Source organism: Hydractinia symbiolongicarpus, chromosome 9, assembly GCF_029227915.1.
Source record: "Hydractinia symbiolongicarpus strain clone_291-10 chromosome 9, HSymV2.1, whole genome shotgun sequence".
NCBI classification, from domain to species: domain Eukaryota; kingdom Metazoa; phylum Cnidaria; class Hydrozoa; order Anthoathecata; family Hydractiniidae; genus Hydractinia; species Hydractinia symbiolongicarpus.
In genome coordinates this window covers 12,208,047-12,234,525 of record NC_079883.1, presented here as the reverse complement: position 1 = coordinate 12,234,525, position 26,479 = coordinate 12,208,047, and the positions used below count along the sequence as shown (strand labels likewise).

Genomic DNA, 26,479 nt, shown 5'->3' with positions numbered 1-26,479 from the left:
GCGCGGCCAAATGTCGGTGGTGACTTAAACGCTAAGGTAAAACCTCGCTTGACTGTTACGAAACGTGATTGCGATATAAGTCCTCGGAAGGCGGCGGAATTTTATTTTATTTGCCATTCCGTCAGGGTTGTTGGATGATCGGCAATAGATCGAGTTTGTATGCATTTGAAAGCTTTTTTTTCTCGTACTATCACCTGAAAATGTCGTAGGAAAATGTCATAGGAAACACTTTCAACAACCGCCACGTTCCTTAATTGTTATAACAAGAAATATATCACAGCGCCATTGAAATGAAAAGGCAACAAATGAAAATGAAAAGCCTACGACACCGGGAGTTCCCAGGCGGTCCCCCATCCAAGTACTATCCCGGCCCGACGATGCTTAACTTGCGTGATCAGACGAGAACGGGTGTGTTCATCGTGGTATGGCCGTAGACATTAGTAGGGGCAAATACGTGCAATTTATTTTGACGTTATGATCAAATTTTTTTATTTAATTTCTTTGAGTTACTGACCTCTGCGATTACTGCAAACGTCAGTAACTCGACCGTACAATTTCTGGTAGTGGGGGCCTGCGTCCGCGCTCGCCCCCTCCTTAAGTCAAAATGAATGAGCTTAGAATAGTTGCGCAGCCAAATGTCGGTGGTGATTTAAACGCTAAGGTAAAACCTCGCTTGGCTGTTACGAAACGTGATTGCGATATAAGTCCTCGGAAGGCGGCGGAATTTTATTTTATTTGCCATTCCGTCAGGGTTATTGGATGATCGGCAATAGATCGAGTTTGTATGCATTTGAAAGCTCTTTTTTCTCGTACTATCACCTGAAAATGTCGTAGGAAAATGTCATAGGAAACACTTTCAACAACCGCCACGTTCCTTAATTGTTATAACAAGAAATATATCACAGCGCCATTGAAATGAAAAGGCAACAAATGAAAATGAAAAGCCTACGACACCGGGAGTTCCCAGGCGGTCCCCCATCCAAGTACTATCCCGGCCCGACGATGCTTAACTTCCGTGATCAGACGAGAACGGGTGTGTTCATCGTGGTATGGCCGTAGACATTAGTAGGGGCAAATACGTGCAATTTATTTTGACGTTGTGATCAAATTTTTTATTTAATTTCTTTGAGTTACTGACCTCTGCGATTACTGCAAACGTCAGTAACTCGACCGTACAATTTCTGGTAGTGGGGGCCTGCGTCCGCGCTCGCCCCCTCCTTAAGTCAAAATGAATGAGCTTAGAATAGTTGCGCGGCCAAATGTCGGTGGTGACTTAAACGCTAAGGTAAAACCTCGCTTGGCTGTTACGAAACGTGATTGCGATATAAGTCCTCGGAAGGCGGCGGAATTTTATTTTATTTGCCATTCCGTCAGGGTTGTTGGATGATCGGCAATAGATCGAGTTTGTATGCATTTGAAAGCTTTTTTTTCTCGTACTATCACCTGAAAATGTCGTAGGAAAATGTCATAGGAAACACTTTCAACAACCGCCACGTTCCTTAATTGTTATAACAAGAAATATATCACAGCGCCATTGAAATGAAAAGGCAACAAATGAAAATGAAAAGCCTACGACACCGGGAGTTCCCAGGCGGTCCCCCATCCAAGTACTATCCCGGCCCGACGATGCTTAACTTGCGTGATCAGACGAGAACGGGTGTGTTCATCGTGGTGTGGCCGTAGACATTAGTAGGGGCAAATACGTGCAATTTATTTTGACGTTGTGATCAAATTTTTTTATTTAATTTCTTTGAGTTACTGACCTCTGCGATTACTGCAAACGTCAGTAACTCGACCGTACAATTTCTGGTAGTGGGGGCCTGCGTCCGCGCTCGCCCCCTCCTTAAGTCAAAATGAATGAGCTTAGAATAGTTGCGCGGCCAAATGTCGGTGGTGACTTAAACGCTAAGGTAAAACCTCGCTTGGCTGTTACGAAACGTGATTGCGATATAAGTCCTCGGAAGGCGGAGGAATTTTATTTTATTTGCCATTCCGTCAGGGTTATTGGATGATCGGCAATAGACCGAGTTTGTATGCATTTGAAAGCTCTTTTTTCTCGTACTATCACCTGAAAATGTCGTAGGAAAATGTCATGGGAAACACTTTCAACAACCGCCACGTTCCTTAATTGTTATAACAAGAAATATATCACAGCGCCATTGAAATGAAAAGGCAACAAATGAAAATGAAAAGCCTACAACACCGGGAGTTCCCAGGCGGTCCCCCATCCAAGTACTATCCCGGCCCGACGATGCTTAACTTCCGTGATCAGACGAGAACGGGTGTGTTCATCGTGGTATGGCCGTAGACATTAGTAGGGGCAAATACGTGCAATTTATTTTGACGTTGTGATCAAATTTTTTTATTTAATTTCTTTGAGTTACTGACCTCTGCTATTACTGCAAACGTCAGTAACTCGACCGTACAATTTCTGGTAGTGGGGGCCTGCGTCCGCGCTCGTCCCCCTCCTTATGTCAAAATGATTGAACTTAGAATAGTTGCGCGGCCAAATGTCGGTGGTGACTTAAACGCTAAGGTAAAACCTCGCTTGGCTGTTACGAAACGTGATTGCGATATAAGTCCTCGGAAGGCGGCGGAATTTTATTTTATTTGCGATTCCGTCAGGGTTATTGGATGATCGGCAATAGACCGAGTTTGTATGCATTTGAAAGCTCTTTTTTCTCGTACTATCACCTGAAAATGTCGTAGGAAAATGTCATGGGAAACACTTTCAACAACCGCCACGTTCCTTAATTGTTATAACAAGAAATATATCACAGCGCCATTGAAATGAAAAGGCAACAAATGAAAATGAAAACCTACGACACCGGGAGTTCCCAGGCGGTCCCCCATCCAAGTACTATCCCGGCCCGACGATGCTTAACTTCCGTGATCAGACGAGAACGGGTGTGTTCATCGTGGTATGGCCGTAGACATTAGTAGGGGCAAATACGTGCAATTTATTTTGACGTTGTGATCAAATTTTTTTATTTAATTTCTTTGAGTTACTGACCTCTGCGATTACTGCAAACGTTAGTAACTCGACCGTACAATTTCTGGTAGTGGGGGCCTGCGTCCGCGCTTGTCCCCCTCCTTAAGTCAAAATGAATGAGCTTAGAATAGTTGCGCGGTCAAATGTCGGTGGTGACTTAAACGCTAAGGTAAAACCTCGCTTGGCTGTTACGAAACGTGATTGCGATATAAGTCCTCGGAAGGCGGCGGAATTTTATTTTATTTGCCATTCCGTCAGGGTTATTGGATGATCGGCAATAGATCGAGTTTGTATGCATTTGAAAGCTCTTTTTTCTCGTACTATCACCTGAAAATGTCGTAGGAAAATGTCATAGGAAACACTTTCAACAACCGCCACGTTCCTTAATTGTTATAACAAGAAATATATCACAGCGCCATTGAAATGAAAAGGCAACAAATGAAAATGAAAAGCCTACGACACCGGGAGTTCCCAGGCGGTCCCCCATCCAAGTACTATCCCGGCCCGACGATGCTTAACTTCCGTGATCAGACGAGAACGGGTGTGTTCATCGTGGTATGGCCGTAGACATTAGTAGGGGCAAATACGTGCAATTTATTTTGACGTTGTGATCAAATTTTTTTATTTAATTTCTTTGAGTTACTGACCTCTGCAATTACTCCAAACGTCAGTAACTCGACCGTACAATTTCTGGTAGTGGGGTCCTGCGTCCGCGCTCGTCCCCCTCCTTAAGTCAAAATGAATGAGCTTAGAATAGTTGCGCGGCCAAATGTCGGTGGTGACTTAAACGCTAAGGTAAAACCTCGCTTGGCTGTTACGAAACGTGATTGCAATATAAGTCCTCGGAAGGCGGCGGAATTTTATTTTATTTGCCATTCCGTCAGGGTTATTGGATGATCGGCAATAGATCGAGTTTGTATGCATTTGAAAGCTCTTTTTTCTCGTACTATCACCTGAAAATGTCGTAGGAAAATGTCATAGGAAACACTTTCAACAACCGCCACGTTCCTTAATTGTTATAACAAGAAATATATCACAGCGCCATTGAAATGAAAAGGCAACAAATGAAAATGAAAAGCCTACGACACCGGGAGTTCCCAGGCGGTCCCCCATCCAAGTACTATCCCGGCCCGACGATGCTTAACTTCCGTGATCAGACGAGAACGGGTGTGTTCATCGTGGTATGGCCGTAGACATTAGTAGGGGCAAATACGTGCAATTTATTTTGACGTTGTGATCAAATTTTTTTATTTAATTTCTTTGAGTTACTGACCTCTGCGATTACTGCAAACGTCAGTAACTCGACCGTACAATTTCTGGTAGTGGGGGCCTGCGTCCGCGCTCGCCCCCTCCTTAAGTCAAAATGAATGAGCTTAGAATAGTTGCGCGGCCAAATGTCGGTGGTGACTTAAACGCTAAGGTAAAACCTCGCTTGGCTGTTACGAAACGTGATTGCGATATAAGTCCTCGGAAGGCGGCGGAATTTTATTTTATTTGCCATTCCGTCAGGGTTATTGGATGATCGGCAATAGATCGAGTTTGTATGCATTTGAAAGCTCTTTTTTCTCGTACTATCACCTGAAAATGTCGTAGGAAAATGTCATAGGAAACACTTTCAACAACCGCCACGTTCCTTAATTGTTATAACAAGAAATATATCACAGCGCCATTGAAATGAAAAGGCAACAAATAAAAATGAAAAGCCTACGACACCGGGAGTTCCCAGGCGGTCCCCCATCCAAGTACTATCCCGGCCCGACGATGCTTAACTTCCGTGATCAGACGAAAACGGGTGTGTTCATCGTGGTATGGCCGTAGACATTAGTAGGGGCAAATACGTGCAATTTATTTTGACGTTGTGATCAAATTTTTTTATTTAATTTCTTTGAGTTACTGACCTCTGCGATTACTGCAAACGTCAGTAACTCGACCGTACAATTTCTGGTAGTGGGGGCCTGCGTCCGCGCTCGCCCCCTCCTTAAGTCAAAATGAATGAGCTTAGAATAGTTGCGCGGCCAAATGTCGGTGGTGACTTAAACGCTAAGGTAAAACCTCGCTTGGCTGTTACGAAACGTGATTGCGATATAAGTCCTCGGAAGGCGGCGGAATTTTATTTTATTTGCCATTCCGTCAGGGTTATTGGATGATCGGCAATAGATCGAGTTTGTATGCATTTGAAAGCTCTTTTTTCTCGTACTATCACCTGAAAATGTCGTAGGAAAATGTCATAGGAAACACTTTCAACAACCGCCACGTTCCTTAATTGTTATAACAAGAAATATATCACAGCGCCATTGAAATGAAAAGGCAACAAATGAAAATGAAAAGCCTACGACACCGGGAGTTCCCAGGCGGTCCCCCATCCAAGTACTATCCCGGCCCGACGATGCTTAACTTCCGTGATCAGACGAGAACGGGTGTGTTCATCGTGGTATGGCCGTAGACATTAGTAGGGGCAAATACGTGCAATTTATTTTGACGTTGTGATCAAATTTTTTTATTTAATTTCTTTGAGTTACTGACCTCTGCGATTACTGCAAACGTCAGTAACTCGACCGTACAATTTCTGGTAGTGGGGGCCTGCGTCCGCGCCCGCCCCCTCCTTAAGTCAAAATGAATGAGCTTAGAATAGTTGCGCGGCCAAATGTCGGTGGTGACTTAAACGCTAAGGTAAAACCTCGCTTGGCTGTTACGAAACGTGATTGCGATATAAGTCCTCGGAAGGCGGCGGAATTTTATTTTATTTGCCATTCCGTCAGGGTTATTGGATGATCGGCAATAGATCGAGTTTGTATGCATTTGAAAGCTCTTTTTTCTCGTACTATCACCTGAAAATGTCGTAGGAAAATGTCATAGGAAACACTTTCAACAACCGCCACGTTCCTTAATTGTTATAACAAGAAATATATCACAGCGCCATTGAAATGAAAAGGCAACAAATAAAAATGAAAAGCCTACGACACCGGGAGTTCCCAGGCGGTCCCCCATCCAAGTACTATCCCGGCCCGACGATGCTTAACTTCCGTGATCAGACGAAAACGGGTGTGTTCATCGTGGTATGGCCGTAGACATTAGTAGGGGCAAATACGTGCAATTTATTTTGACGTTGTGATCAAATTTTTTTATTTAATTTCTTTGAGTTACTGACCTCTGCGATTACTGCAAACGTCAGTAACTCGACCGTACAATTTCTGGTAGTGGGGGCCTGCGTCCGCGCTCGCCCCCTCCTTAAGTCAAAATGAATGAGCTTAGAATAGTTGCGCGGCCAAATGTCGGTGGTGACTTAAACGCTAAGGTAAAACCTCGCTTGGCTGTTACGAAACGTGATTGCGATATAAGTCCTCGGAAGGCGGCGGAATTTTATTTTATTTGCCATTCCGTCAGGGTTATTGGATGATCGGCAATAGATCGAGTTTGTATGCATTTGAAAGCTCTTTTTTCTCGTACTATCACCTGAAAATGTCGTAGGAAAATGTCATAGGAAACACTTTCAACAACCGCCACGTTCCTTAATTGTTATAACAAGAAATATATCACAGCGCCATTGAAATGAAAAGGCAACAAATGAAAATGAAAAGCCTACGACACCGGGAGTTCCCAGGCGGTCCCCCATCCAAGTACTATCCCGGCCCGACGATGCTTAACTTCCGTGATCAGACGAGAACGGGTGTGTTCATCGTGGTATGGCCGTAGACATTAGTAGGGGCAAATACGTGCAATTTATTTTGACGTTGTGATCAAATTTTTTTATTTAATTTCTTTGAGTTACTGACCTCTGCGATTACTGCAAACGTCAGTAACTCGACCGTACAATTTCTGGTAGTGGGGGCCTGCGTCCGCGCTCGCCCCCTCCTTAAGTCAAAATGAATGAGCTTAGAATAGTTGCGCGGCCAAATGTCGGTGGTGACTTAAACGCTAAGGTAAAACCTCGCTTGGTTGTTACGAAACGTGATTGCGATATAAGTCCTCGGAAGGCGGCGGAATTTTATTTTATTTGCCATTCCGTCAGGGTTATTGGATGATCGGCAATAGATCGAGTTTGTATGCATTTGAAAGCTCTTCTTCCTCGTACTATCACCTGAAAATGTCGTAGGAAAATGTCATAGGAAACACTTTCAACAACCGCCACGTTCCTTAATTGTTATAACAAGAAATATATCACAGCGCCATTGAAATGAAAAGGCAACAAATGAAAATGAAAAGCCTACGACACCGGGAATTCCCAGGCGGTGCCCCATCCAAGTACTATCCCGGCCCGACGATGCTTAACTTCCGTGATTAGACGAGAACGGGTGTGTTCATCGTGGTATGGCCGTAGACATTAGTAGGGGCAAATACGTGCAATTTATTTTGACGTTGTGATCAAATTTTTTTATTTAATTTCTTTGAGTTACTGACCTCTGCGATTACTGCAAACGTCAGTAACTCGACCGTACAATTTCTGGTAGTGGGGGCCTGCGTCCGCGCTCGCCCCCTCCTTAAGTCAAAATGAATGAGCTTAGAATAGTTGCGCGGCCAAATGTCGGTGGTGACTTAAACGCTAAGGTAAAACCTCGCTTGGCTGTTACGAAACGTGATTGCGATATAAGTCCTCGGAAGGCGGCGGAATTTTATTTTATTTGCCATTCCGTCAGGGTTATTGGATGATCGGCAATAGATCGAGTTTGTATGCATTTGAAAGCTCTTTTTTCTCGTACTATCACCTGAAAATGTCGTAGGAAAATGTCATAGGAAACACTTTCAACAACCGCCACGTTCCTTAATTGTTATAACAAGAAATATATCACAGCGCCATTGAAATGAAAAGGCAACAAATGAAAATGAAAAGCCTACGACACCGGGAGTTCCCAGGCGGTCCCCCATCCAAGTACTATTCCGGCCCGACGATGCTTAACTTCCGTGATCAGACGAGAACGGGTGTGTTCATCGTGGTATGGCCGTAGACATTAGTAGGGGCAAATACGTGCAATTTATTTTGACGTTGTGATCAAATTTTTTTATTTAATTTCTTTGAGTTACTGACCTCTCCGATTACTGCAAACGTCAGTAACTCGACCGTACAATTTCTGGTAGTGGGGGCCTGCGTCCGCGCTCGCCCCCTCCTTAAGTCAAAATGAATGAGCTTAGAATAGTTGCGCGGCCAAATGTCGGTGGTGACTTAAACGCTAAGGTAAAACCTCGCTTGGCTGTTACGAAACGTGATTGCGATATAAGTCCTCGGAAGGCGGCGGAATTTTATTTTATTTGCCATTCCGTCAGGGTTATTGGATGATCGGCAATAGATCGAGTTTGTATGCATTTGAAAGCTCTTTTTCCTCGTACTATCACCTGAAAATGTCGTAGGAAAATGTCATAGGAAACACTTTCAACAACCGCCACGTTCCTTAATTGTTATAACAAGAAATATATCACAGCGCCATTGAAATGAAAAGGCAACAAATGAAAATGAAAAGCCTACGACACCGGGAGTTCCCAGGCGGTCCCCCATCCAAGTACTATCCCGGCCCGACGATGCTTAACTTCCGTGATCAGACGAGAACGGGTGTGTTCATCGTGGTATGGCCGTAGACATTAGTAGGGGCAAATACGTGCAATTTATTTTGACGTTGTGATCAAATTTTTTTATTTAATTTCTTTGAGTTACTGACCTCTGCGATTACTGCAAACGTCAGTAACTCGACCGTACAATTTCTGGTAGTGGGGGACTGCGTCAGCGCTCGCCCCCTCCTTAAGTGAAAATGAATGAGCTTAGAATAGTTGCGCGGCCAAATGTCGGTGGTGACTTAAACGCTAAGGTAAAACCTCGCTTGGCTGTTACGAAACGTGATTGCGATATAAGTCCTCGGAAGGCGGCGGAATTTTATTTTATTTGCCATTCCGTCAGGGTTATTGGATGATCGACAGTAGATCGAGTTTGTATGCATTTGAAAGCTCTTTTTTTTCGTACTATCACCTGAAAATGTCGTAGGAAAATGTCATAGGAAACACTTTCAACAACCGCCACGTTCCTTAATTGTTATAACAAGAAATATATCACAGCGCCATTGAAATGAAAAGGCAACAAATGAAAATGAAAAGCTTACGACACCGGGAGTTCCCAGGCGGTCCCCCATCCAAGTACTATCCCGGCCCGACGATACTTAACTTCCGTGATCAGACGAGAACGGGTGTGTTCATCGTGGTATGGCCGTAGACATTAGTAGGGGCAAATACGTGCAATTTATTTTGACGTTGTGATCAAATTTTTTTATTTAATTTCTTTGAGTTACTGGCCGCCCCCTCCTTAAGTCAAAATGAATGAGCTTAGAATAGTTGCGCGGCCAAATGTCGGTGGTGACTTAAACGCTAAGGTAAAACCTCGCTTGGCTGTTACGAAACGTGATTGCGATATAAGTCCTCGGAAGGCGGCGGAATTTTATTTTATTTGCCATTCCGTCAGGGTTATTGGATGATCGGCAATAGATCGAGTTTGTATGCATTTGAAAGCTCTTTTTTCTCGTACTATCACCTGAAAATGTCGTAGGAAAATGTCATAGGAAACACTTTCAACAACCGCCACGTTCCTTAATTGTTATAACAAGAAATATATCACAGCGCCATTGAAATGAAAAGGCAACAAATGAAAATGAAAAGCCTACGACACCGGGAGTTCCCAGGCGGTCCCCCATCCAAGTACTATCCCGGCCCGACGATGCTTAACTTCCGTGATCAGACGAGAACGGGTGTGTTCATCGTGGTATGGCCGTAGACAATAGTAGGGGCAACTACGTGCAATTTATTTTGACGTTGTGATCAAATTTTTTTATTTAATTTCTTTGAGTTACTGACCTCTGCGATTACTGCAAACGTCAGTAACTCGACCGTACAATTTCTGGTAGTGGGGGCCTGCGTCCGCGCTCGCCCCCTCCTTAAGTCAAAATGAATGAGCTTAGAATAGTTCCGCGAGGCCAAATGTCGGTGGTGACTTAAACGCTAAGGTAAAACCTCGCTTGGCTGTTACGAAACGTGATTGCGATATAAGTCCTCGGAAGGCGGCGGAATTTTATTTTATTTGCCATTCCGTCAGGGTTATTGGATGATCGGCAATAGATCGAGTTTGTATGCATTTGAAAGCTCTTTTTTCTCGTACTATCACCTGAAAATGTCGTAGGAAAATGTCATAGGAAACACTTTCAACAACCGCCACGTTCCTTAATTGTTATAACAAGAAATATATCACAGCGCCATTGAAATGAAAAGGCAACAAATGAAAATGAAAAGCCTACGACACCGGGAGTTCCCAGGCGGTCCCCCATCCAAGTACTATCCCGGCCCGACGATGCTTAACTTCCGTGATCAGACGAGAACGGGTGTGTTCATCGTGGTATGGCCGTAGACAATAGTAGGGGCAAATACGTGCAATTTATTTTGACGTTGTGATCAAATTTTTTTATTTAATTTCTTTGAGTTACTGACCTCTGCGATTACTGCAAACGTCAGTAACTCGACCGTACAATTTCTGGTAGTGGGGGCCTGCGTCCGCGCTCGCCCCCTCCTTAAGTCAAAATGAATGAGCTTAGAATAGTTGCGCGGCCAAATGTCGGTGGCGACTTAAACGCTAAGGTGAAACCTCGCTTGGCTGTTACGAAACGTGATTGCGATATAAGTCCTCGGAAGGCGGCGGAATTTTATTTTATTTGCCATTCCGTCAGGGTTATTGGATGATCGGCAATAGATCGAATTTGTATGCATTTGAAAGCTCTTTTTTCTCGTACTATCACCTGAAAATGTCGTAGGAAAATGTCATAGGAAACACTTTCAACAACCGCCACGTTCCTTAATTGTTATAACAAGAAATATATCACAGCGCCATTGAAATGAAAAGGCAACAAATGAAAATGAAAAGCCTACGACACCGGGAGTTCCCAGGCGGTCCCCCATCCAAGTACTATCCCGGCCCGACGATGCTTAACTTCCGTGATCAGACGAGAACGGGTGTGTTCATCGTGGTATGGCCGTAGACATTATTAGGGGCAAATACGTGCGATTTATTTTGACGTTGTGATCAAATTTTTTTATTTAATTTCTTTGAGTTACATACCTTTGCGATTACTGCAAACGTCAGTAACTCGACCGTACAATTTCTGGTAGTGGGGACCTGCGTCCGCGCTCGCCCCCTCCTTAAGTCAAAATGAATGAGCTTAGAATAGTTGCGCGGCCAAATGTCGGTGGTGACTTAAACGCTAAGGTAAAACCTCGCTTGGCTGTTACGAAACGTGATTGCGATATAAGTCCTCGGAAGGCGGCGGAATTTTATTTTATTTGCCATTCCGTCAGGGTTATTGGATGATCGGCAATAGATCGAGTTTGTATGCATTTGAAAGCTCTTTTTTCTCGTACTATCACCTGAAAATGTCGTAGGAAAATGTCATAGGAAACACTTTCAACAACCGCCACGTTCCTTAATTGTTATAACAAGAAATATATCACAGCGCCATTGAAATGAAAAGGCAACAAATGAAAATGAAAAGCCTACGACACCGGGAGTTCCCAGGCGGTCCCCCATCCAAGTACTATCCCGGCCCGACGATGCTTAACTTCCGTGATCAGACGAGAACGGGTGTGTTCATCGTGGTATGGCCGTAGACATTAGTAGGGGCAAATACGTGCAATTTATTTTGACGTTGTGATCAAATTTTTTTATTTAATTTCTTTGAGTTACTGACCTCTGCGATTACTGCAAACGTCAGTAACTCGACCGTACAACTTCTGGTAGTGGGGGCCTGCGTCCGCGCTCGCCCCCTCCTTAAGTCAAAATGAATGAGCTTAGAATAGTTGCGCGGCCAAATGTCGGTGGTGACTTAAACGCTAAGGTAAAACCTCGCTTGGCTGTTACGAAACGTGATTGCGATATAAGTCCTCGGAAGGCGGCGGAATTTTATTTTATTTGCCATTCCGTCAGGGTTATTGGATGATCGGCAATAGATCGAGTTTGTATGCATTTGAAAGCTCTTTTTTCTCGTATTATCACCTGAAAATGTCGTAGGAAAATGTCATAGGAAACACTTTCAACAACCGCCACGTTCCTTAATTGTTATAACAAGAAATATATCACAGCGCCATTGAAATGAAAAGGCAACAAATGAAAATGAAAAGCCTACGACACCGGGAGTTCCCAGGCGGTCCCCCATCCAAGTACTATCCCGGCCCGACGATGCTTAACTTCCGTGATCAGACGAGAACGGGTGTGTTCATCGTGGTATGGCCGTAGACATTAGTAGCGGCAAATACGTGCAATTTATTTTGACGTTGTGATCAAATTTTTTTATTTAATTTCTTTGAGTTACTGACCTCTGCGATTACTGCAAACGTCAGTAACTCGACCGTACAATTTCTGGTAGTGGGGGCCTGCGTCCGCGCTCGCCCCCTCCTTAAGTCAAAATGAATGAGCTTAGAATAGTTGCGCGGCCAAATGTCGGTGGTGACTTAAACGCTAAGGTAAAACCTCGCTTGGCTGTTACGAAACGTGATTGCGATATAAGTCCTCGGAAGGCGGCGGAATTTTATTTTATTTGCCATTCCGTCAGGGTTATTGGATGATCGGCAATAGATCGAATTTGTATGCATTTGAAAGCTCTTTTTTCTCGTACTATCACCTGAAAATGTCGTAGGAAAATGTCATAGGAAACACTTTCAACAACCGCCACGTTCCTTAATTGTTATAACAAGAAATATATCACAGCGCCATTGAAATGAAAAGGCAACAAATGAAAATGAAAAGCCTACGACACCGGGAGTTCCCAGGCGGTCCCCCATCCAAGTACTATCCCGGCCCGACGATGCTTAACTTCCGTGATCAGACGAGAACGGGTGTGTTCATCGTGGTATAGCCGTAGACATTAGTAGGGGCAAATACGTGCAATTTATTTTGACGTTGTGATCAAATTTTTTTATTTAATTTCTTTGAGTTACTGACCTCTGCGATTACTGCAAACGTCAGTAACTCGACCGTACAATTTCTGGTAGTGGGGACCTGCGTCCGCGCTCGCCCCCTCCTTAAGTCAAAATGAATGAGCTTAGAATAGTTGCGCGGCCAAATGTCGGTGGTGACTTAAACGCTAAGGTAAAACCTCGCTTGGCTGTTACGAAACGTGATTGCGATATAAGTCCTCGGAAGGCGGCGGAATTTTATTTTATTTGCCATTCCGTCAGGGTTATTGGATGATCGGCAATAGATCGAGTTTGTATGCATATGAAAGCTTTTTTTTCTCGTACTATCACCTGAAAATGTCGTAGGAAAATGTCATAGGAAACACTTTCAACAACCGCCACGTTCCTTAATTGTTATAACAAGAAATATATCACAGCGCCATTGAAATGAAAAGGCAACAAATGAAAATGAAAAGCCTGCAACACCGGGAGTTCCCAGGCGGTCCCCCATCCAAGTACTATCCCGGCCCGACGATGCTTAACTTCCGTGATCAGACGAGAACGGGTGTGTTCATCGTGGTATGGCCGTAGACATTAGTAGGGGCAAATACGTGCAATTTATTTTGACGTTGTGATCAAATTTTTTTATTTAATTTCTTTGAGTTACTGACCTCTGCGATTACTGCAAACGTCAGTAACTCGACCGTACAATTTCTGGTAGTGGGGGCCTGCGTCCGCGCTCGCCCCCTCCTTAAGTCAAAATGAATGAGCTTAGAATAGTTGCGCGGCCAAATGTCGGTGGTGACTTAAACGCTAAGGTAAAACCTCGCTTGGCTGTTACGAAACGTGATTGCGATATAAGTCCTCGGAAGGCGGCGGAATTTTATTTTATTTGCCATTCCGTCAGGGTTATTGGATGATCGGCAATAGATCGAGTTTGTATGCATTTGAAAGCTCTTTTTTCTCGTACTATCACCTGAAAATGTCGTAGGAAAATGTCATAGGAAACACTTTCAACAACCGCCACGTTCCTTAATTGTTATGACAAGAAATATATCACAGCGCCATTGAAATGAAAAGGCAACAAATGAAAATGAAAAGCCTACGACACCGGGAGTTCCCAGGCGGTCCCCCATCCAAGTACTATCCCGGTCCGACGATGCTTAACTTCCGTGATCAGACGAGAACGGGTGTGTTCATCGTGGTATGGCCGTAGACATTAGTAGGGGCAAATACGTGCAATTTATTTTGACGTTGTGATCAAATTTTTTTATTTAATTTCTTTGAGTTACTGACCTCTGCGATTACTGCAAACGTCAGTAACTCGACCGTACAATTTCTGGTAGTGGGGGCCTGCGTCCGCGCTCGCCCCCTCCTTATGTCAAAATGAATGAGCTTAGAATAGTTGCGCGGCCAAATGTCGGTGGTGACTTAAACGCTAAGGTAAAACCTCGCTTGGCTGTTACGAAACGTGATTGCGATATAAGTCCTCGGAAGGCGGCGGAATTTTATTTTATTTGCCATTCCGTCAGGGTTATTGGATGATCGGCAATAGATCGAGTTTGTATGCATTTGAAAGCTTTCTTTTCTCGTACTATCACCTGAAAATGTCGTAGGAAAATGTCATAGGAAACACTTTCAACAACCGCCACGTTCCTTAATTGTTATAACAAGAAATATATCACAGCGCCATTGAAATGAAAAGGCAACAAATGAAAATGAAAAGCCTGCGACACCGGGAGTTCCCAGGCGGTCCCCCATCCAAGTACTATCCCGGCCCGACGATGCTTAACTTCCGTGATCAGACGAGAACGGGTGTGTTCATCGTGGTATGGCCGTAGACATTATTAGGGGCAAATACGTGCAATTTATTTTGACGTTGTGATCAAATTTTTTTATTTAATTTCTTTGAGTTACTGACCGCTGCAATTACTGCAAACGTCAGTAACTCGACCGTACAATTTCTGGTAGTGGGGGCCTGCGTCCGCGCTCGCCCCCTCCTTAAGTCAAAATGAATGAGCTTAGAATAGTTGCGCGGCCAAATGTCGGTGGTGACTTAAACGCTAAGGTAAAACCTCGCTTGGCTGTTACGAATCGTGATTGCGATATAAGTCCTCGGAAGGCGGCGGAATTTTATTTTATTTGCCATTCCGTCAGGGTTATTGGATGATAGGCAATAGATCGAGTTTGTATGCATTTGAAAGCTCTTTTTTCTCATACTATCACCTGAAAATGTCGTAGGAAAATGTCATAGGAAACACTTTCAACAACCGCCACGTTCCTTAATTGTTATGACAAGAAATATATCACAGCGCCATTGAAATGAAAAGGCAACAAATGAAAATGAAAAGCCTACGACACCGGGAGTTCCCAGGCGGTTCCCCATCCAAGTACTATCCCGGCCCGACGATGCTTAACTTCCGTGATCAGACGAAAACGGGTGTGTTCATCGTGGTATGGCCGTAGACATTAGTAGGGGCAAATACGTGCAATTTATTTTGACGTTGTGATCAAATTTTTTTATTTAATTTCTTTGAGTTACTGACCTCTGCGATTACTGCAAACGTCAGTAACTCGACCGTACAATTTCTGGTAGTGGGGGCCCGCGTCCGCGCTCGCCCCCTTCTTAAGTCAAAATGAATGAGCTTAGAATAGTTGCGCGGCCAAATGTCGGTGGTGACTTAAACGCTAAGGTAAAACCTCGCTTGGCTGTTACGAAACGTGATTGCGATATAAGTCCTCGGAAGGCGGCGGAATTTTATTTTATTTGCCATTCCGTCAGGGTTATTGGATGATCGGCAATACATCGAGTTTGTATGCATTTGAAAGCTCTTTTTTCTCGTACTATCACCTGAAAATGTCGTAGGAAAATGTCATAGGAAACACTTTCAACAACCGCCACGTTCCTTAATTGTTATAACAAGAAATATATCACAGCGCCATTGAAATGAAAAGGCAACAAATGAAAATGAAAAGCCTACGACACCGGGAGTTCCCAGGCGGTCCCCCATCCAAGTACTATCCCGGCCCGACGATGCTTAACTTCCGTGATCAGACGAGAACGGGTGTGTTCATCGTGGTATGGCCGTAGACATTAGTAGGGGCAAATACGTGCAATTTATTTTGACGTTGTGATCAAATTTTTTTATTTAATTTCTTTGAGTTACTGACCACTGCGATTACTGCAAACGTCAGTAACTCGACCGTACAATTTCTGGTAGTGGGGGCCTGCGTCCGCGCTCGCCCCCTCCTTAAGTTAAAATGAATGAGCTTAGAATAGTTGCGCGGCCAAATGTCGGTGGTGACTTAAACGCTAAGGGAAAACCTCGCTTGGCTGTTACGAAACGTGATTGCGATATAAGTCCTCGGAAGGCGGCGGAATTTTATTTTATTTGCCATTCCGTCAGGCTTATTGGATGATCGGCAATAGATCAAGTTTGTATGCATTTGAAAGCTCTTTTTTCTCGTACTATCACCTGAAAATGTCGTAGGAAAATGTCATAGGAAACACTTTCAACAACCGCCACGTTCCTTAATTGTTATGACAAGAAATATATCACAGCGCCATTGAAATGAAAAGGCAACAAATGAAAATGAAAAGCCTACGACACCGGGAGTTCCCAGGCGGTCCCCCATCCAAGTACTATCCCGGCCCGACGATGCTTAACGTCCGTGATCAGACGAGAACGGGTGTGTTCATCGTGGTATGGTCGTAGACATTAGTAGGGGCAAATACGTGCAATTTATTTTGACGTTGTAATCAAATTTTTTTAATTAATTTCTTTGAGTTACTGACCTCTGCGATTACTGCAAACGTCAGTAACTCGACCGTACAATTTCTGGTAGTGGGGGCCTGCGTCCGCGCTCGCCCCCTCCTTAAGTCAAAATGAATGAGCTTAGAATAGTTGCGCGGCCAAATGTCGGTGAACTTAAACGCTAAGGTAAAACCTCGCTTGGCTGTTACCAAACGTGATTGCGATATAAGTCCTCGGAAGGCGGCGGAAATTTATTTTATTTGCCATTCCGTCAGGGTTATTGGATGATCGGCAATAGATCGAGTTTGTATGCATTTGAAAGCTCTTTTTTCTCGTACTATCACCTTAAAATGTTGTAGGAAAATGTCATAGGAAACACTTTCAACAACCGCCACGTTCCTTAATTGTTATAACAAGAAATATATCACAGCGCCATTGAAATGAAAAGGCAACAAATGAAAATGAAAAGCCTACGACACCGGGAGTTCCCAGGCGGTCCCCCATCTAAGTACTATCCCGGCCCGACGATGCTTAACTTCCGTGATCAGACGAGAACGGGTGTGTTCATCGTGGTATGGCCGTAGACATTAGTAGGGGCAAATACGTGCAATTTATTTTGACGTTGTGATCAAATTTTTTTATTTAATTTCTTTGAGTTACTGACCTCTGCGATTACTGCAAACGTCAGTAACTCGACCGTACAATTTTTGGTAGTGGGGGCCTGCGTCCGCGCTCGCCCCCTCCTTAAGTCAAAATGAATGAGCTTAGAATAGTTGCGCGGCCAAATGTCGGTGGTGACTTAAACGCTAAGGGAAAACCTCGCTTGGCTGTTACGAAACGTGATTGCGATATAAGTCCTCGGAAGGCGGCGGAATTTTATTTTATTTGCCATTCCGTCAGGGTTATTGGATGATCGGCAATAGATCGAGTTTGTATGCATTTGAAAGCTCTTTTTTCTCGTACTATCACCTGAAAATGTTGCAGGAAAATGTCATAGGAAACACTTTCAACAACCGCCACGTTCCTTAATTGTTATAGCAAGAAATATATCACAGCGCCATTGAAATGAAAAGGCAACAAATGAAAATGAAAAGCCTACGACACCGGGAGTTCCCAGGCGGTCCCCCATCCAAGTACTATCCCGGCCCGACGATGCTTAACTTCCGTGATCAGACGAGAACGGGTGTGTTCATCCTGGTATGGCCGTAGACATTAGTAGGGGCAAATACGTGCAATTCATTTTGACGTTGTGATCAAATTTTTTTTATTTAATTCTTTGAGTTACTGACCTCTGCGATTGCTGCAAACGTCAGTAACTCGACCGTACAATTTCTGGTAGTGGGGGCCTGCGTCCGCGCTCGTCCCCTCCTTAAGTCAAAATGAATGAGCTTAGAATAGTTGCGCGGCCAAATGTCGGTGGTGACTTAAACGCTAAGGGAAAACCTCGCTTGGCTGTTACGAAACGTGATTGCGATATAAGTCCTCGGAAGGCGGCGGAATTTTATTTTATTTGCCATTCCGTCAGGGTTATTGGATGATCGGCAATACATCGAGTTTGTATGCATTTGAAAGCTCTTTTTTCTCGTACTATCACCTGAAAATGTCGTAGGAAAATGTCATAGGAAACACTTTCAACAACCGCCACGTTCCTTAATTGTTATAACAAGAAATATATCACAGCGCCATTGAAATGAAAAGGCAACAAATGAAAATGAAAAGCCTGCGACACCGGGAGTTCCCAGGCGGTCCCCCATCCAAGTACTATCCCGGCCCGACGATGCTTAACTTCCGTGATCAGACGAGAACGGGTGTGTTCATCGTGGTATGGCCGTAGACATTATTAGGGGCAAATACGTGCAATTTATTTTGACGTTGTGATCAAATTTTTTTATTTAATTTCTTTGAGTTACTGACCTCTGCGATTACTGCAAACGTCAGTAACTCGACCGTACAATTTCTGGTAGTGGGGGCCTGCGTCCGCGCTCGCCCCCTCCTTAAGTCAAAATGAATGAGCTTAGAATAGTTGCGCGGCCAAATGTCGGTGGTGACTTAAACGCTAAGGTAAAACCTCGCTTGGCTGTTACGAAACGTGATTGCGATATAAGTCCTCGGAAGGCGGCGGAATTTTATTTTATTTGCCATTCCGTCAGGGTTATTGGATGATCGGCAATACATCGAGTTTGTATGCATTTGAAAGCTCTTTTTTCTCGTACTATCACCTGAAAATGTCGTAGGAATATGTCATAGGAAACACTTTCAACAACCGCCACGTTCCTTAATTGTTATAACAAGAAATATATCACAGCGCCATTGAAATGAAAAGGCAACAAATGAAAATGAAAAGCCTACGACACCGGGAGTTCCCAGGCGGTCCCCCATCCAAGTACTATCCCGGCCCGACGATGCTTAACTTCCGTGATCAGACGAGAACGGGTGTGTTCATCGTGGTATGGCCGTAGACATTAGTAGGGGCAAATACGTGCAATTTATTTTGACGTTGTTATCAAATTTTTTTATTTAATTTCTTTGAGTTACTGACCTCTGCGATTACTGCAAACGTCAGTAACTCGACCGTACAATTTCTGGTAGTGGGGACCTGCGTCCGCGCTCGTCCCCTCCTTAAGTCAAAATGAATGAGCTTAGAATAGTTGCGCGGCCAAATGTCGGTGGTGACTTAAACGCTAAGGGAAAACCTCGCTTGGCTGTTACGAAACGTGATTGCGATATAAGTCCTCGGAAGGCGGCGGAATTTTATTTTATTTGCCATTCCGTCAGGGTTATTGGATGATCGGCAATAGATCGAGTTTGTATGCATTTGAAAGCTCTTTTTTCTCGTACTATCACCTGAAAATGTCGTAGGAAAATGTCATAGGAAACACTTTCAACAACCACCACGTTCCTTAATTGTTATGACAAGAAATATATCACAGCGCCATTGAAATGAAAACGCAACAAATGAAAATGAAAGGCCTACGACACCGGGAGTTCCCAGGCGGTTCCCCATCCAAGTACTATCCCGGCCCGACGACGCCTAACTTCCGTGATCAGACGAGAACGGGTGTGTTCATCGTGGTATGGCCGTAGACATTAGTAGGGGCAAATACGTGCAATTTATTTTGACGTTGTGATCAAATTTTTTTATTTAATTTCTTTGAGTTACTGACCTCTGCGATTACTGCAAACGTCAGTAACTCGACCGTACAATTTCTGGTAGTGGGGGCCTGCGTCCGCGCTGGCCCCCTCCTTAAGTCAAAATGAATGAGCTTAGAATAGTTGCGCGGCGAAATGTTGGTGGTGACTTAAACGCTAAGGTAAAACCTCGCTTGGCTGTTACGAAACGTGATTGCGATATAAGTCCTCGGAAGGCGGCGGAAATTTATTTTATTTGCCATTCCGTCAGGGTTATTGGATGATCGGCAATACATCGAGTTTGTATGCATTTGAAAGCTCTTTTTTCTCGTACTATCACCTGAAAATGTCGTAGGAATATGTCATAGGAAACACTTTCAACAACCGCCACGTTCCTTAATTATTATAACAAGAAATATATCACAGCGCCATTGAAATGAAAAGGCAACAAATGAAAATGAAAAGCCTACGACACCGGGAGTTCCCAGGCGGTCCCCCATCCAAGTACTATCCCGGCCCGACGATGCTTAACTTCCGTGATCAGACGAGAACGGGTGTGTTCATCGTGGTATGGCCGTAGACATTAGTAGGGGCAAATACGTGCAATTTATTTTGACGTTGTGATCAAATTTTTTTATTTAATTTCTTTGAGTTACTGACCTCTGCGATTACTGCAAACGTCAGTAACTCGACGGTACAATTTCTGGTAGTGGGGACCTGCGTCCGCGCTCGCCCCCTCCTTAAGTCAAAATGAATGAGCTTAGAATAGTTGCGCGGCCAAATGTCGGTGGTGACTTAAACGCTAAGGGAAAACCTCGCTTGGCTGTTACGAAACGTGATTGCGATATAAGTCCTCGGAAGGCGGCGGAATTTTATTTTATTTGCCATTCCGTCAGGGTTATTGGATGATCGGGAATAGATCGAGTTTGTATGCATTTGAAAGCTCTTTTTTTTCGTACTATCACCTGAAAATGTCGTAGGAAAATGTCATAGGAAACACTTTCAACAACCGCCACGTTCCTTAATTGTTATGACAAGAAATATATCACAGCGCCATTGAAATGAAAACGCAACAAATGAAAATGAAAAGCCTGCGACACCGGGAGTTCCCAGGCGGTTCCCCATCCAAGTACTATCCCGGCCCGACGACGCTTAACTTCCGTGATCAGACGAGAACGGGTGTGTTCATCGTGGTATGGCCGTAGACATTAGTAGGGGCAAATACGTGCAATTTATTTTGACGTTGTGATCAAATTTTTTTATTTAATTTCTTTGAGTTACTGACCTCTGCGATTACTGCAAACGTCAGTAACTCGACCGTACAATTTCTGGTAGTGGGGGCCTGCGTCCGCGCTCGCCCCCTCCTTAAGTCAAAATGAATGAGCTTAGAATAGTTGCGCGGCCAAATGTCGGTGGTGACTTAAACGCTAAGGTAAAACCTCGCTTGGCTGTTACGAAACGTGATTGCGATATAAGTCCTCGGAAGGCGGCGGAAATTTATTTTATTTGCCATTCCGTCAGGGTTATTGGATGATCGGCAATAGATCGAGTTTGTATGCATTTGAAAGCTCTTTTTTCTCGTACTATCACCTGAAAATGTCGTAGGAAAATGTCATAGGAAACACTTTCAACAACCGCCACGTTCCTTAATTGTTATAACAAGAAATATATCACAGGGCCATTGAAATGAAAAGGCAACAAATGAAAATGAAAAGCCTACGACACCGGGAGTTCCCAGGCGGTCCCCCATCCAAGTACTATCCCGGCCCGACGATGCTTAACTTCCGTGATCAGACGAGAACGGGTGTGTTCATCGTGGTATGGCCGTAGACATTAGTAGGGGCAAATACGTGCAATTTATTTTGACGTTGTGATCAAATTTTTTTATTTAATTTCTTTGAGTTACTGACCTCTGCGATTACTGCAAACGTCAGTAACTCGACCGTACAATTTATGGTAGTGGGGGCCTGCGTCTGCGCTCGCCCCCTCCTTAAGTCAAAATGAATGAGCTTAGAATAGTTGCGCGGCCAAATGTCGGTGGTGACTTAAACGCTAAGGGAAAACCTCGCTTGGCTGTTACGAAACGTGATTGCGATATAAGTTCTCGGAAGGCGGCGGAATTTTATTTTATTTGCCATTCCGTCAGGGTTATTGGATGATCGGCAATACATCGAGTTTGTATGCATTTGAAAGCTCTTTTTTCTCGTACTATCACCTGCAAATGTCGTAGGAAAATGTCATAGAAAACACTTTCAACAACCGCCACGTTCCTTAATTGTTATAACAAGAAATATATCACAGCGCCATTGAAATGAAAAGGCAACAAATGAAAATGAAAAGCCTACGACACCGGGAGTTCCCAGGCGGTTCCCCATCCAAGTACTATCCCGGCCCGACGATGCTTAACTTCCGTGATCAGACGAGAACGGGTGTGTTCATCGTGGTATGGAGGTAGACATTAGTAGCGGCAAATACGTGCAATTTATTTTGACGTTGTGATCAAATTTTTTTATTTAATTTCTTCGAGTTACTGACCTCTGCGATTACTGCAAACGTCAGTAACTCGACCGTACAATTTCTGGTAGTGGGGGCCTGCGTCCGCGCTCGCCCCCTCCTTAAGTCAAAATGAATGAGCTTAGAATAGTTGCGCGGCCAAATGTCGGTGGTGACTTAAACGCTAAGGTAAAACCTCGCTTGGCTGTTACGAAACGTGATTGCGATATAAGTCCTCGGAAGGCGGCGGAATTTTATTTTATTTGCCATTCCGTCAGGTTTATTGGATGATCGGCAATAGATCGAGTTTGTATGCATTTGAAAGCTCTTTTTTCTCGTACTATCACTTGAAAATGTCGTAGGAAAATGTCATAGGAAACACTTTCAACAACCGCCACGTTCCTTAATTGTTATAACAAGAAATATATCACAGCGCCATTGAAATGAAAAGGCAACAAATGAAAATGAAAAGCGTACGACACCGGGAGTTCCCAGGCGGTCTCCCATCCAAGTACTATCCCGGCCCGACGATGCTTAACTTCCGTGATCAGACGAGAACGGGTGTGTTCATCGTGGTATGGAGGTAGACATTAGTAGCGGCAAATACGTGCAATTTATTTTGACGTTGTGATCAAATTTTTTTATTTAATTTCTTCGAGTTACTGACCTCTGCGATTACTGCAAACGTCAGTAACTCGACCGTACAATTTCTGGTAGTGGGGGCCTGCGTCCGCGCTCGCCCCCTCCTTAAGTCAAAATGAATGAGCTTAGAATAGTTGCGCGGCCAAATGTCGGTGGTGACTTAAACGCTAAGGTAAAACCTCGCTTGGCTGTTACGAAACGTGATTGCGATATAAGTCCTCGGAAGGCGGCGGAATTTTATTTTATTTGCCATTCCGTCAGGTTTATTGGATGATCGGCAATAGATCGAGTTTGTATGCATTTGAAAGCTCTTTTTTCTCGTACTATCACCTGAATATGTCGTAGGAAAATGTCATAGGAAACACTTTCAACAACCGCCACGTTCCTTAATTGTTATAACAAGAAATATATCACAGCGCCATTGAAATGAAAAGGCAACAAATGAAAATGAAAAGCGTACGACACCGGGAGTTCCCAGGCGGTCTCCCATCCAAGTACTATCCCGGCCCGACGATGCTTAACTTCCGTGATCAGACGAGAACGGGTGTGTTCATCGTGGTATGGCCGTAGACATTAGTAGGGGCAAATACGTGCAATTTATTTTGACGTTGTGATCAAATTTTTTTATTTAATTTCTTTGAGTTACTGACCTCTGCGATTACTGCAAACGTCAGTAACTCGACCGTACAATTACTGGTAGTGGGGGCCTGCGTCCGCGCTCGCCCCCTCCTTAAGTCAATATGAATGAGCTTAGAATAGTTGCGCGGCCAAATGTCGGTGGTGACTTAAACGCCAAGGTAAAACCTCGCTTGGGTGTTACGAAACGTGATTGCGATATAAGTCCTCGGAAGGCGGCGGAATTTTATTTTATTTGCCATTTCGTCAGGTTTATTGGATGATCGGCAATAGATCGAGTTTGTATGCATTTGAAAGCTCTTTTTTCTCGTACTATCACCTGAAAATGTCGTAGGAAAATGTCATAGGAAACACTTTCAACAACCGCCACGTTCCTTAATTGTTATAACAAGAAATATATCACAGCGCCATTGAAATGAAAAGGCAACAAATGAAAGTGAAAAGCGTACGACACCGGGAGTTCCCAGGCGGTCTCCCATCCAAGTACTATCCCGGCCCGACGATGCTTAACTTCCGTGATCAGACGAGAACGGGTGTGTTCATCGTGGTATGGCCGTAGACATTAGTAGGGGCAAATACGTGCAATTTATTTTGACGTTGTGATCAAATTTTTTTATTTAATTTCTTTAAGTTACTGACCTCTGCAATTACTGCAAACGTCAGTAACTCGACCGTACAATTTCTGGTAATGGGGGCCGGCGTCCGCGCTCGCCCCCTCCTTAAGTCAAAATGAATGAGCTTAGAATAGTTGCGCGGCCAAATGTCGGTGGTGACTTAAACGCTAAGGTAAAACCTTGCTTGGCTGTTACGAAACGTGATTGCGATATAAGTCCTCGGAAGGCGGCGGAATTTTATTTTATTTGTCATTCCGTCAGGGTTATTGGATGATCGGCAATAGATCGAGTTTGTATGCATTTGAAAGCTCTTTTTTCTCGTACTATCACCTGAAAATGTCGTAGGAAAATGTCTAAGGAAACACTTTCAACAACCGCCACGTTCCTTAATTGTTATTACAAGAAATATATCACAGCGCCATTGAAATGAAAAGGCAACAAATGAAAATGAAAAGCCTACGACACCGGGATTTCCCAGGCGGTCCCCCATCCAAGTACTATCCCGGCCCGACGATGCTTAACTTCCGTGATCAGAGGAGAACGGGTGTGTTCATCGTGGTATGGCCGTAGACATTAGTAGGGGCAAATACGTGCAATTTATTTTGACGTTGTGATCAAATTTTTTTATTTAATTTCTTTGAGTTACTGACCTCTGCAATTACTGCAAACGTCAGTAACTCGACCGTACAATTTCTGGTAATGGGGGCCGGCGTCTGCGCTCGCCCCCTCCTTAAGTCAAAATGAATGAGCTTAGAATAGTTGCGCGGCCAAATGTCGGTAGTGACTTAAACGCTAAGGTAAAACCTTGCTTGGCTGTTACGAAACGTGATTGCGATATAAGTCCTCGGAAGGCGGCGGAATTTTATTTTATTTGTCATTCCGTCAGGGTTATTGGATGATCGGCAATAGATCGAGTTTGTATGCATTTGAAAGCTCTTTTTTCTCGTACTATCACCTGAAAATGTCGTAGGAAAATGTCATAGGTAACACTTTCAACAACCGCCACGTTCCTTAATTGTTATAACAAGAAATATATCACAGCGCCATTGAAATGAAAAGGCAACAAATGAAAGTGAAAAGCGTACGACACCGGGAGTTCCCAGGCGGTCTCCCATCCAAGTACTATCCCGGCCCGACGATGCTTAACTTCCGTGATCAGACGAGAACGGGTGTGTTCATCGTGGTATGGCCGTAGACATTAGTAGGGGCAAATACGTGCAATTTATTTTGACGTTGTGATCAAATTTTTTTATTTAATTTCTTTGAGTTACTGACCTCTGCGATTACTGCAAACGTCAGTAACTCGACCGTACAATTTCTGGTAGTGGGGGCCTGCGTCCGCGCTCGCCCCCTCCTTAAGTCAAAAGGAATGAGCTTAGAATAGTTGCGCGGCCAAATGTCGGTGGTGACTTAAACGCTAAGGTAAAACCTCGCTTGGCTGTTACGAAACGTGATTGCGATATAAGTCCTCGGAAGGCGGCGGAATTTTATTTTATTTGCCATTCCGTCAGGGTTATTGGATGATCGGCAATAGATCGAGTTTGTATGCATTTGAAAGCTCTTTTTTCTCGTACTATCACCTGAAAATGTCGTAGGAAAATGTCATAGGAAACACTTTCAACAACCGCCACGTTCCTTAATTGTTATAACAAGAAATATATCACAGCGCCATTGAAATGAAAAGGCAACAAATGAAAATGAAAAGCCTACGACACCGGGAGTTCCCAGGCGGTCCCCCATCCAAGTACTATCCCGGCCCGACGATGCTTAACTTCCGTGATCAGACGAGAACAGGTGTGTTCATCGTGGTATGGCCGTAGACATTAGTAGGGGCAAATACGTGCAATTTATTTTGACGTTGTGATCAAATTTTTTTATTTAGTTTCTTTGAGTTACTGACCTCTGCGATTACTGCAAACGTCAGTAACTCGACCGTACAATTTCTGGTAGTGGGGGCCTGCGTCCGCGCTCGCCCCCTCCTTAAGTCAAAATGAATGAGCTTAGAATAGTTGTGCGGCCAAATGTCGGCGGTGACTTAAACGCTAAGGTAAAACCTCGCTTGGCTGTTACGAAACGTAATTGCGATATAAGTCCTCGGAAGGCAGCGGAATTTTACTTTATTTGCCATTCCGTCAGGGTTATTGGATGATCGGCAATAGATCGAGTTTGTATGCATTTGAAAGCTCTTTTTTCTCGTACTATCACCTGAAAATGTCGTAGGAAAATGTCATAGGAAACACTTTCAACAACCGCCACGTTCCTTAATTGTTATAACAAGAAATATATCACAGCGCCATTGAAATGAAAAG

General features: G+C 43.9%; 42 non-coding genes across 42 annotated transcripts; all 42 read right to left on the bottom strand.

Moving 5' to 3' along the window:
- Positions 1–317: 317 nt before the first annotated feature.
- Positions 318–436, bottom strand: LOC130659131 (5S ribosomal RNA). Its single transcript, XR_008986342.1, has one exon. It is a non-coding gene; the product is annotated as a 5S ribosomal RNA (ribosomal RNA).
- Positions 437–942: 506 nt separating this feature from the next.
- Positions 943–1,061, bottom strand: LOC130658517 (5S ribosomal RNA). Its single transcript, XR_008985731.1, has one exon. It is a non-coding gene; the product is annotated as a 5S ribosomal RNA (ribosomal RNA).
- A 505-nt stretch (positions 1,062–1,566) lies between these two features.
- On the bottom strand, positions 1,567–1,685 carry LOC130659283 (5S ribosomal RNA). Its single transcript, XR_008986494.1, has one exon. It is a non-coding gene; the product is annotated as a 5S ribosomal RNA (ribosomal RNA).
- A 506-nt stretch (positions 1,686–2,191) lies between these two features.
- Positions 2,192–2,310, bottom strand: LOC130658787 (5S ribosomal RNA). The gene has a single exon (XR_008985999.1). It is a non-coding gene; the product is annotated as a 5S ribosomal RNA (ribosomal RNA).
- Positions 2,311–2,816: 506 nt separating this feature from the next.
- On the bottom strand, positions 2,817–2,935 carry LOC130658860 (5S ribosomal RNA). The gene has a single exon (XR_008986073.1). It is a non-coding gene; the product is annotated as a 5S ribosomal RNA (ribosomal RNA).
- Positions 2,936–3,442: 507 nt separating this feature from the next.
- LOC130658516 (5S ribosomal RNA) lies at positions 3,443–3,561 on the bottom strand. The gene has a single exon (XR_008985730.1). It is a non-coding gene; the product is annotated as a 5S ribosomal RNA (ribosomal RNA).
- Positions 3,562–4,068: 507 nt separating this feature from the next.
- On the bottom strand, positions 4,069–4,187 carry LOC130658515 (5S ribosomal RNA). The gene has a single exon (XR_008985729.1). It is a non-coding gene; the product is annotated as a 5S ribosomal RNA (ribosomal RNA).
- A 506-nt stretch (positions 4,188–4,693) lies between these two features.
- LOC130658919 (5S ribosomal RNA) lies at positions 4,694–4,812 on the bottom strand. The gene has a single exon (XR_008986131.1). It is a non-coding gene; the product is annotated as a 5S ribosomal RNA (ribosomal RNA).
- A 506-nt stretch (positions 4,813–5,318) lies between these two features.
- On the bottom strand, positions 5,319–5,437 carry LOC130658514 (5S ribosomal RNA). The gene has a single exon (XR_008985728.1). It is a non-coding gene; the product is annotated as a 5S ribosomal RNA (ribosomal RNA).
- A 506-nt stretch (positions 5,438–5,943) lies between these two features.
- On the bottom strand, positions 5,944–6,062 carry LOC130658918 (5S ribosomal RNA). Its single transcript, XR_008986130.1, has one exon. It is a non-coding gene; the product is annotated as a 5S ribosomal RNA (ribosomal RNA).
- A 506-nt stretch (positions 6,063–6,568) lies between these two features.
- Positions 6,569–6,687, bottom strand: LOC130658513 (5S ribosomal RNA). Its single transcript, XR_008985726.1, has one exon. It is a non-coding gene; the product is annotated as a 5S ribosomal RNA (ribosomal RNA).
- Positions 6,688–7,193: 506 nt separating this feature from the next.
- Positions 7,194–7,312, bottom strand: LOC130659251 (5S ribosomal RNA). Its single transcript, XR_008986462.1, has one exon. It is a non-coding gene; the product is annotated as a 5S ribosomal RNA (ribosomal RNA).
- A 506-nt stretch (positions 7,313–7,818) lies between these two features.
- Positions 7,819–7,937, bottom strand: LOC130658795 (5S ribosomal RNA). The gene has a single exon (XR_008986008.1). It is a non-coding gene; the product is annotated as a 5S ribosomal RNA (ribosomal RNA).
- Positions 7,938–8,443: 506 nt separating this feature from the next.
- Positions 8,444–8,562, bottom strand: LOC130658511 (5S ribosomal RNA). Its single transcript, XR_008985724.1, has one exon. It is a non-coding gene; the product is annotated as a 5S ribosomal RNA (ribosomal RNA).
- Positions 8,563–9,068: 506 nt separating this feature from the next.
- LOC130659184 (5S ribosomal RNA) lies at positions 9,069–9,187 on the bottom strand. The gene has a single exon (XR_008986395.1). It is a non-coding gene; the product is annotated as a 5S ribosomal RNA (ribosomal RNA).
- A 436-nt stretch (positions 9,188–9,623) lies between these two features.
- On the bottom strand, positions 9,624–9,742 carry LOC130658510 (5S ribosomal RNA). The gene has a single exon (XR_008985723.1). It is a non-coding gene; the product is annotated as a 5S ribosomal RNA (ribosomal RNA).
- A 508-nt stretch (positions 9,743–10,250) lies between these two features.
- On the bottom strand, positions 10,251–10,369 carry LOC130658508 (5S ribosomal RNA). The gene has a single exon (XR_008985722.1). It is a non-coding gene; the product is annotated as a 5S ribosomal RNA (ribosomal RNA).
- A 506-nt stretch (positions 10,370–10,875) lies between these two features.
- On the bottom strand, positions 10,876–10,994 carry LOC130658507 (5S ribosomal RNA). Its single transcript, XR_008985721.1, has one exon. It is a non-coding gene; the product is annotated as a 5S ribosomal RNA (ribosomal RNA).
- Positions 10,995–11,500: 506 nt separating this feature from the next.
- LOC130658506 (5S ribosomal RNA) lies at positions 11,501–11,619 on the bottom strand. The gene has a single exon (XR_008985720.1). It is a non-coding gene; the product is annotated as a 5S ribosomal RNA (ribosomal RNA).
- A 506-nt stretch (positions 11,620–12,125) lies between these two features.
- On the bottom strand, positions 12,126–12,244 carry LOC130658505 (5S ribosomal RNA). The gene has a single exon (XR_008985719.1). It is a non-coding gene; the product is annotated as a 5S ribosomal RNA (ribosomal RNA).
- A 506-nt stretch (positions 12,245–12,750) lies between these two features.
- Positions 12,751–12,869, bottom strand: LOC130658831 (5S ribosomal RNA). Its single transcript, XR_008986043.1, has one exon. It is a non-coding gene; the product is annotated as a 5S ribosomal RNA (ribosomal RNA).
- A 506-nt stretch (positions 12,870–13,375) lies between these two features.
- LOC130659082 (5S ribosomal RNA) lies at positions 13,376–13,494 on the bottom strand. The gene has a single exon (XR_008986294.1). It is a non-coding gene; the product is annotated as a 5S ribosomal RNA (ribosomal RNA).
- A 506-nt stretch (positions 13,495–14,000) lies between these two features.
- LOC130658878 (5S ribosomal RNA) lies at positions 14,001–14,119 on the bottom strand. The gene has a single exon (XR_008986091.1). It is a non-coding gene; the product is annotated as a 5S ribosomal RNA (ribosomal RNA).
- A 506-nt stretch (positions 14,120–14,625) lies between these two features.
- Positions 14,626–14,744, bottom strand: LOC130659001 (5S ribosomal RNA). Its single transcript, XR_008986213.1, has one exon. It is a non-coding gene; the product is annotated as a 5S ribosomal RNA (ribosomal RNA).
- Positions 14,745–15,250: 506 nt separating this feature from the next.
- LOC130659096 (5S ribosomal RNA) lies at positions 15,251–15,369 on the bottom strand. Its single transcript, XR_008986307.1, has one exon. It is a non-coding gene; the product is annotated as a 5S ribosomal RNA (ribosomal RNA).
- Positions 15,370–15,875: 506 nt separating this feature from the next.
- LOC130658504 (5S ribosomal RNA) lies at positions 15,876–15,994 on the bottom strand. The gene has a single exon (XR_008985718.1). It is a non-coding gene; the product is annotated as a 5S ribosomal RNA (ribosomal RNA).
- Positions 15,995–16,500: 506 nt separating this feature from the next.
- On the bottom strand, positions 16,501–16,619 carry LOC130658809 (5S ribosomal RNA). Its single transcript, XR_008986021.1, has one exon. It is a non-coding gene; the product is annotated as a 5S ribosomal RNA (ribosomal RNA).
- A 504-nt stretch (positions 16,620–17,123) lies between these two features.
- On the bottom strand, positions 17,124–17,242 carry LOC130658804 (5S ribosomal RNA). The gene has a single exon (XR_008986017.1). It is a non-coding gene; the product is annotated as a 5S ribosomal RNA (ribosomal RNA).
- Positions 17,243–17,748: 506 nt separating this feature from the next.
- LOC130659110 (5S ribosomal RNA) lies at positions 17,749–17,867 on the bottom strand. The gene has a single exon (XR_008986322.1). It is a non-coding gene; the product is annotated as a 5S ribosomal RNA (ribosomal RNA).
- Positions 17,868–18,373: 506 nt separating this feature from the next.
- Positions 18,374–18,492, bottom strand: LOC130659000 (5S ribosomal RNA). The gene has a single exon (XR_008986212.1). It is a non-coding gene; the product is annotated as a 5S ribosomal RNA (ribosomal RNA).
- Positions 18,493–18,998: 506 nt separating this feature from the next.
- On the bottom strand, positions 18,999–19,117 carry LOC130658503 (5S ribosomal RNA). The gene has a single exon (XR_008985717.1). It is a non-coding gene; the product is annotated as a 5S ribosomal RNA (ribosomal RNA).
- A 506-nt stretch (positions 19,118–19,623) lies between these two features.
- Positions 19,624–19,742, bottom strand: LOC130659273 (5S ribosomal RNA). Its single transcript, XR_008986484.1, has one exon. It is a non-coding gene; the product is annotated as a 5S ribosomal RNA (ribosomal RNA).
- Positions 19,743–20,248: 506 nt separating this feature from the next.
- Positions 20,249–20,367, bottom strand: LOC130658502 (5S ribosomal RNA). The gene has a single exon (XR_008985715.1). It is a non-coding gene; the product is annotated as a 5S ribosomal RNA (ribosomal RNA).
- Positions 20,368–20,873: 506 nt separating this feature from the next.
- Positions 20,874–20,992, bottom strand: LOC130659249 (5S ribosomal RNA). The gene has a single exon (XR_008986460.1). It is a non-coding gene; the product is annotated as a 5S ribosomal RNA (ribosomal RNA).
- Positions 20,993–21,498: 506 nt separating this feature from the next.
- On the bottom strand, positions 21,499–21,617 carry LOC130658501 (5S ribosomal RNA). Its single transcript, XR_008985714.1, has one exon. It is a non-coding gene; the product is annotated as a 5S ribosomal RNA (ribosomal RNA).
- A 506-nt stretch (positions 21,618–22,123) lies between these two features.
- LOC130659286 (5S ribosomal RNA) lies at positions 22,124–22,242 on the bottom strand. The gene has a single exon (XR_008986498.1). It is a non-coding gene; the product is annotated as a 5S ribosomal RNA (ribosomal RNA).
- A 506-nt stretch (positions 22,243–22,748) lies between these two features.
- LOC130659363 (5S ribosomal RNA) lies at positions 22,749–22,867 on the bottom strand. Its single transcript, XR_008986575.1, has one exon. It is a non-coding gene; the product is annotated as a 5S ribosomal RNA (ribosomal RNA).
- Positions 22,868–23,373: 506 nt separating this feature from the next.
- On the bottom strand, positions 23,374–23,492 carry LOC130659021 (5S ribosomal RNA). The gene has a single exon (XR_008986232.1). It is a non-coding gene; the product is annotated as a 5S ribosomal RNA (ribosomal RNA).
- A 506-nt stretch (positions 23,493–23,998) lies between these two features.
- Positions 23,999–24,117, bottom strand: LOC130659020 (5S ribosomal RNA). Its single transcript, XR_008986231.1, has one exon. It is a non-coding gene; the product is annotated as a 5S ribosomal RNA (ribosomal RNA).
- A 506-nt stretch (positions 24,118–24,623) lies between these two features.
- LOC130658859 (5S ribosomal RNA) lies at positions 24,624–24,742 on the bottom strand. The gene has a single exon (XR_008986072.1). It is a non-coding gene; the product is annotated as a 5S ribosomal RNA (ribosomal RNA).
- A 506-nt stretch (positions 24,743–25,248) lies between these two features.
- On the bottom strand, positions 25,249–25,367 carry LOC130659019 (5S ribosomal RNA). The gene has a single exon (XR_008986230.1). It is a non-coding gene; the product is annotated as a 5S ribosomal RNA (ribosomal RNA).
- Positions 25,368–25,873: 506 nt separating this feature from the next.
- On the bottom strand, positions 25,874–25,992 carry LOC130658901 (5S ribosomal RNA). The gene has a single exon (XR_008986114.1). It is a non-coding gene; the product is annotated as a 5S ribosomal RNA (ribosomal RNA).
- Positions 25,993–26,479: the final 487 nt, after the last annotated feature.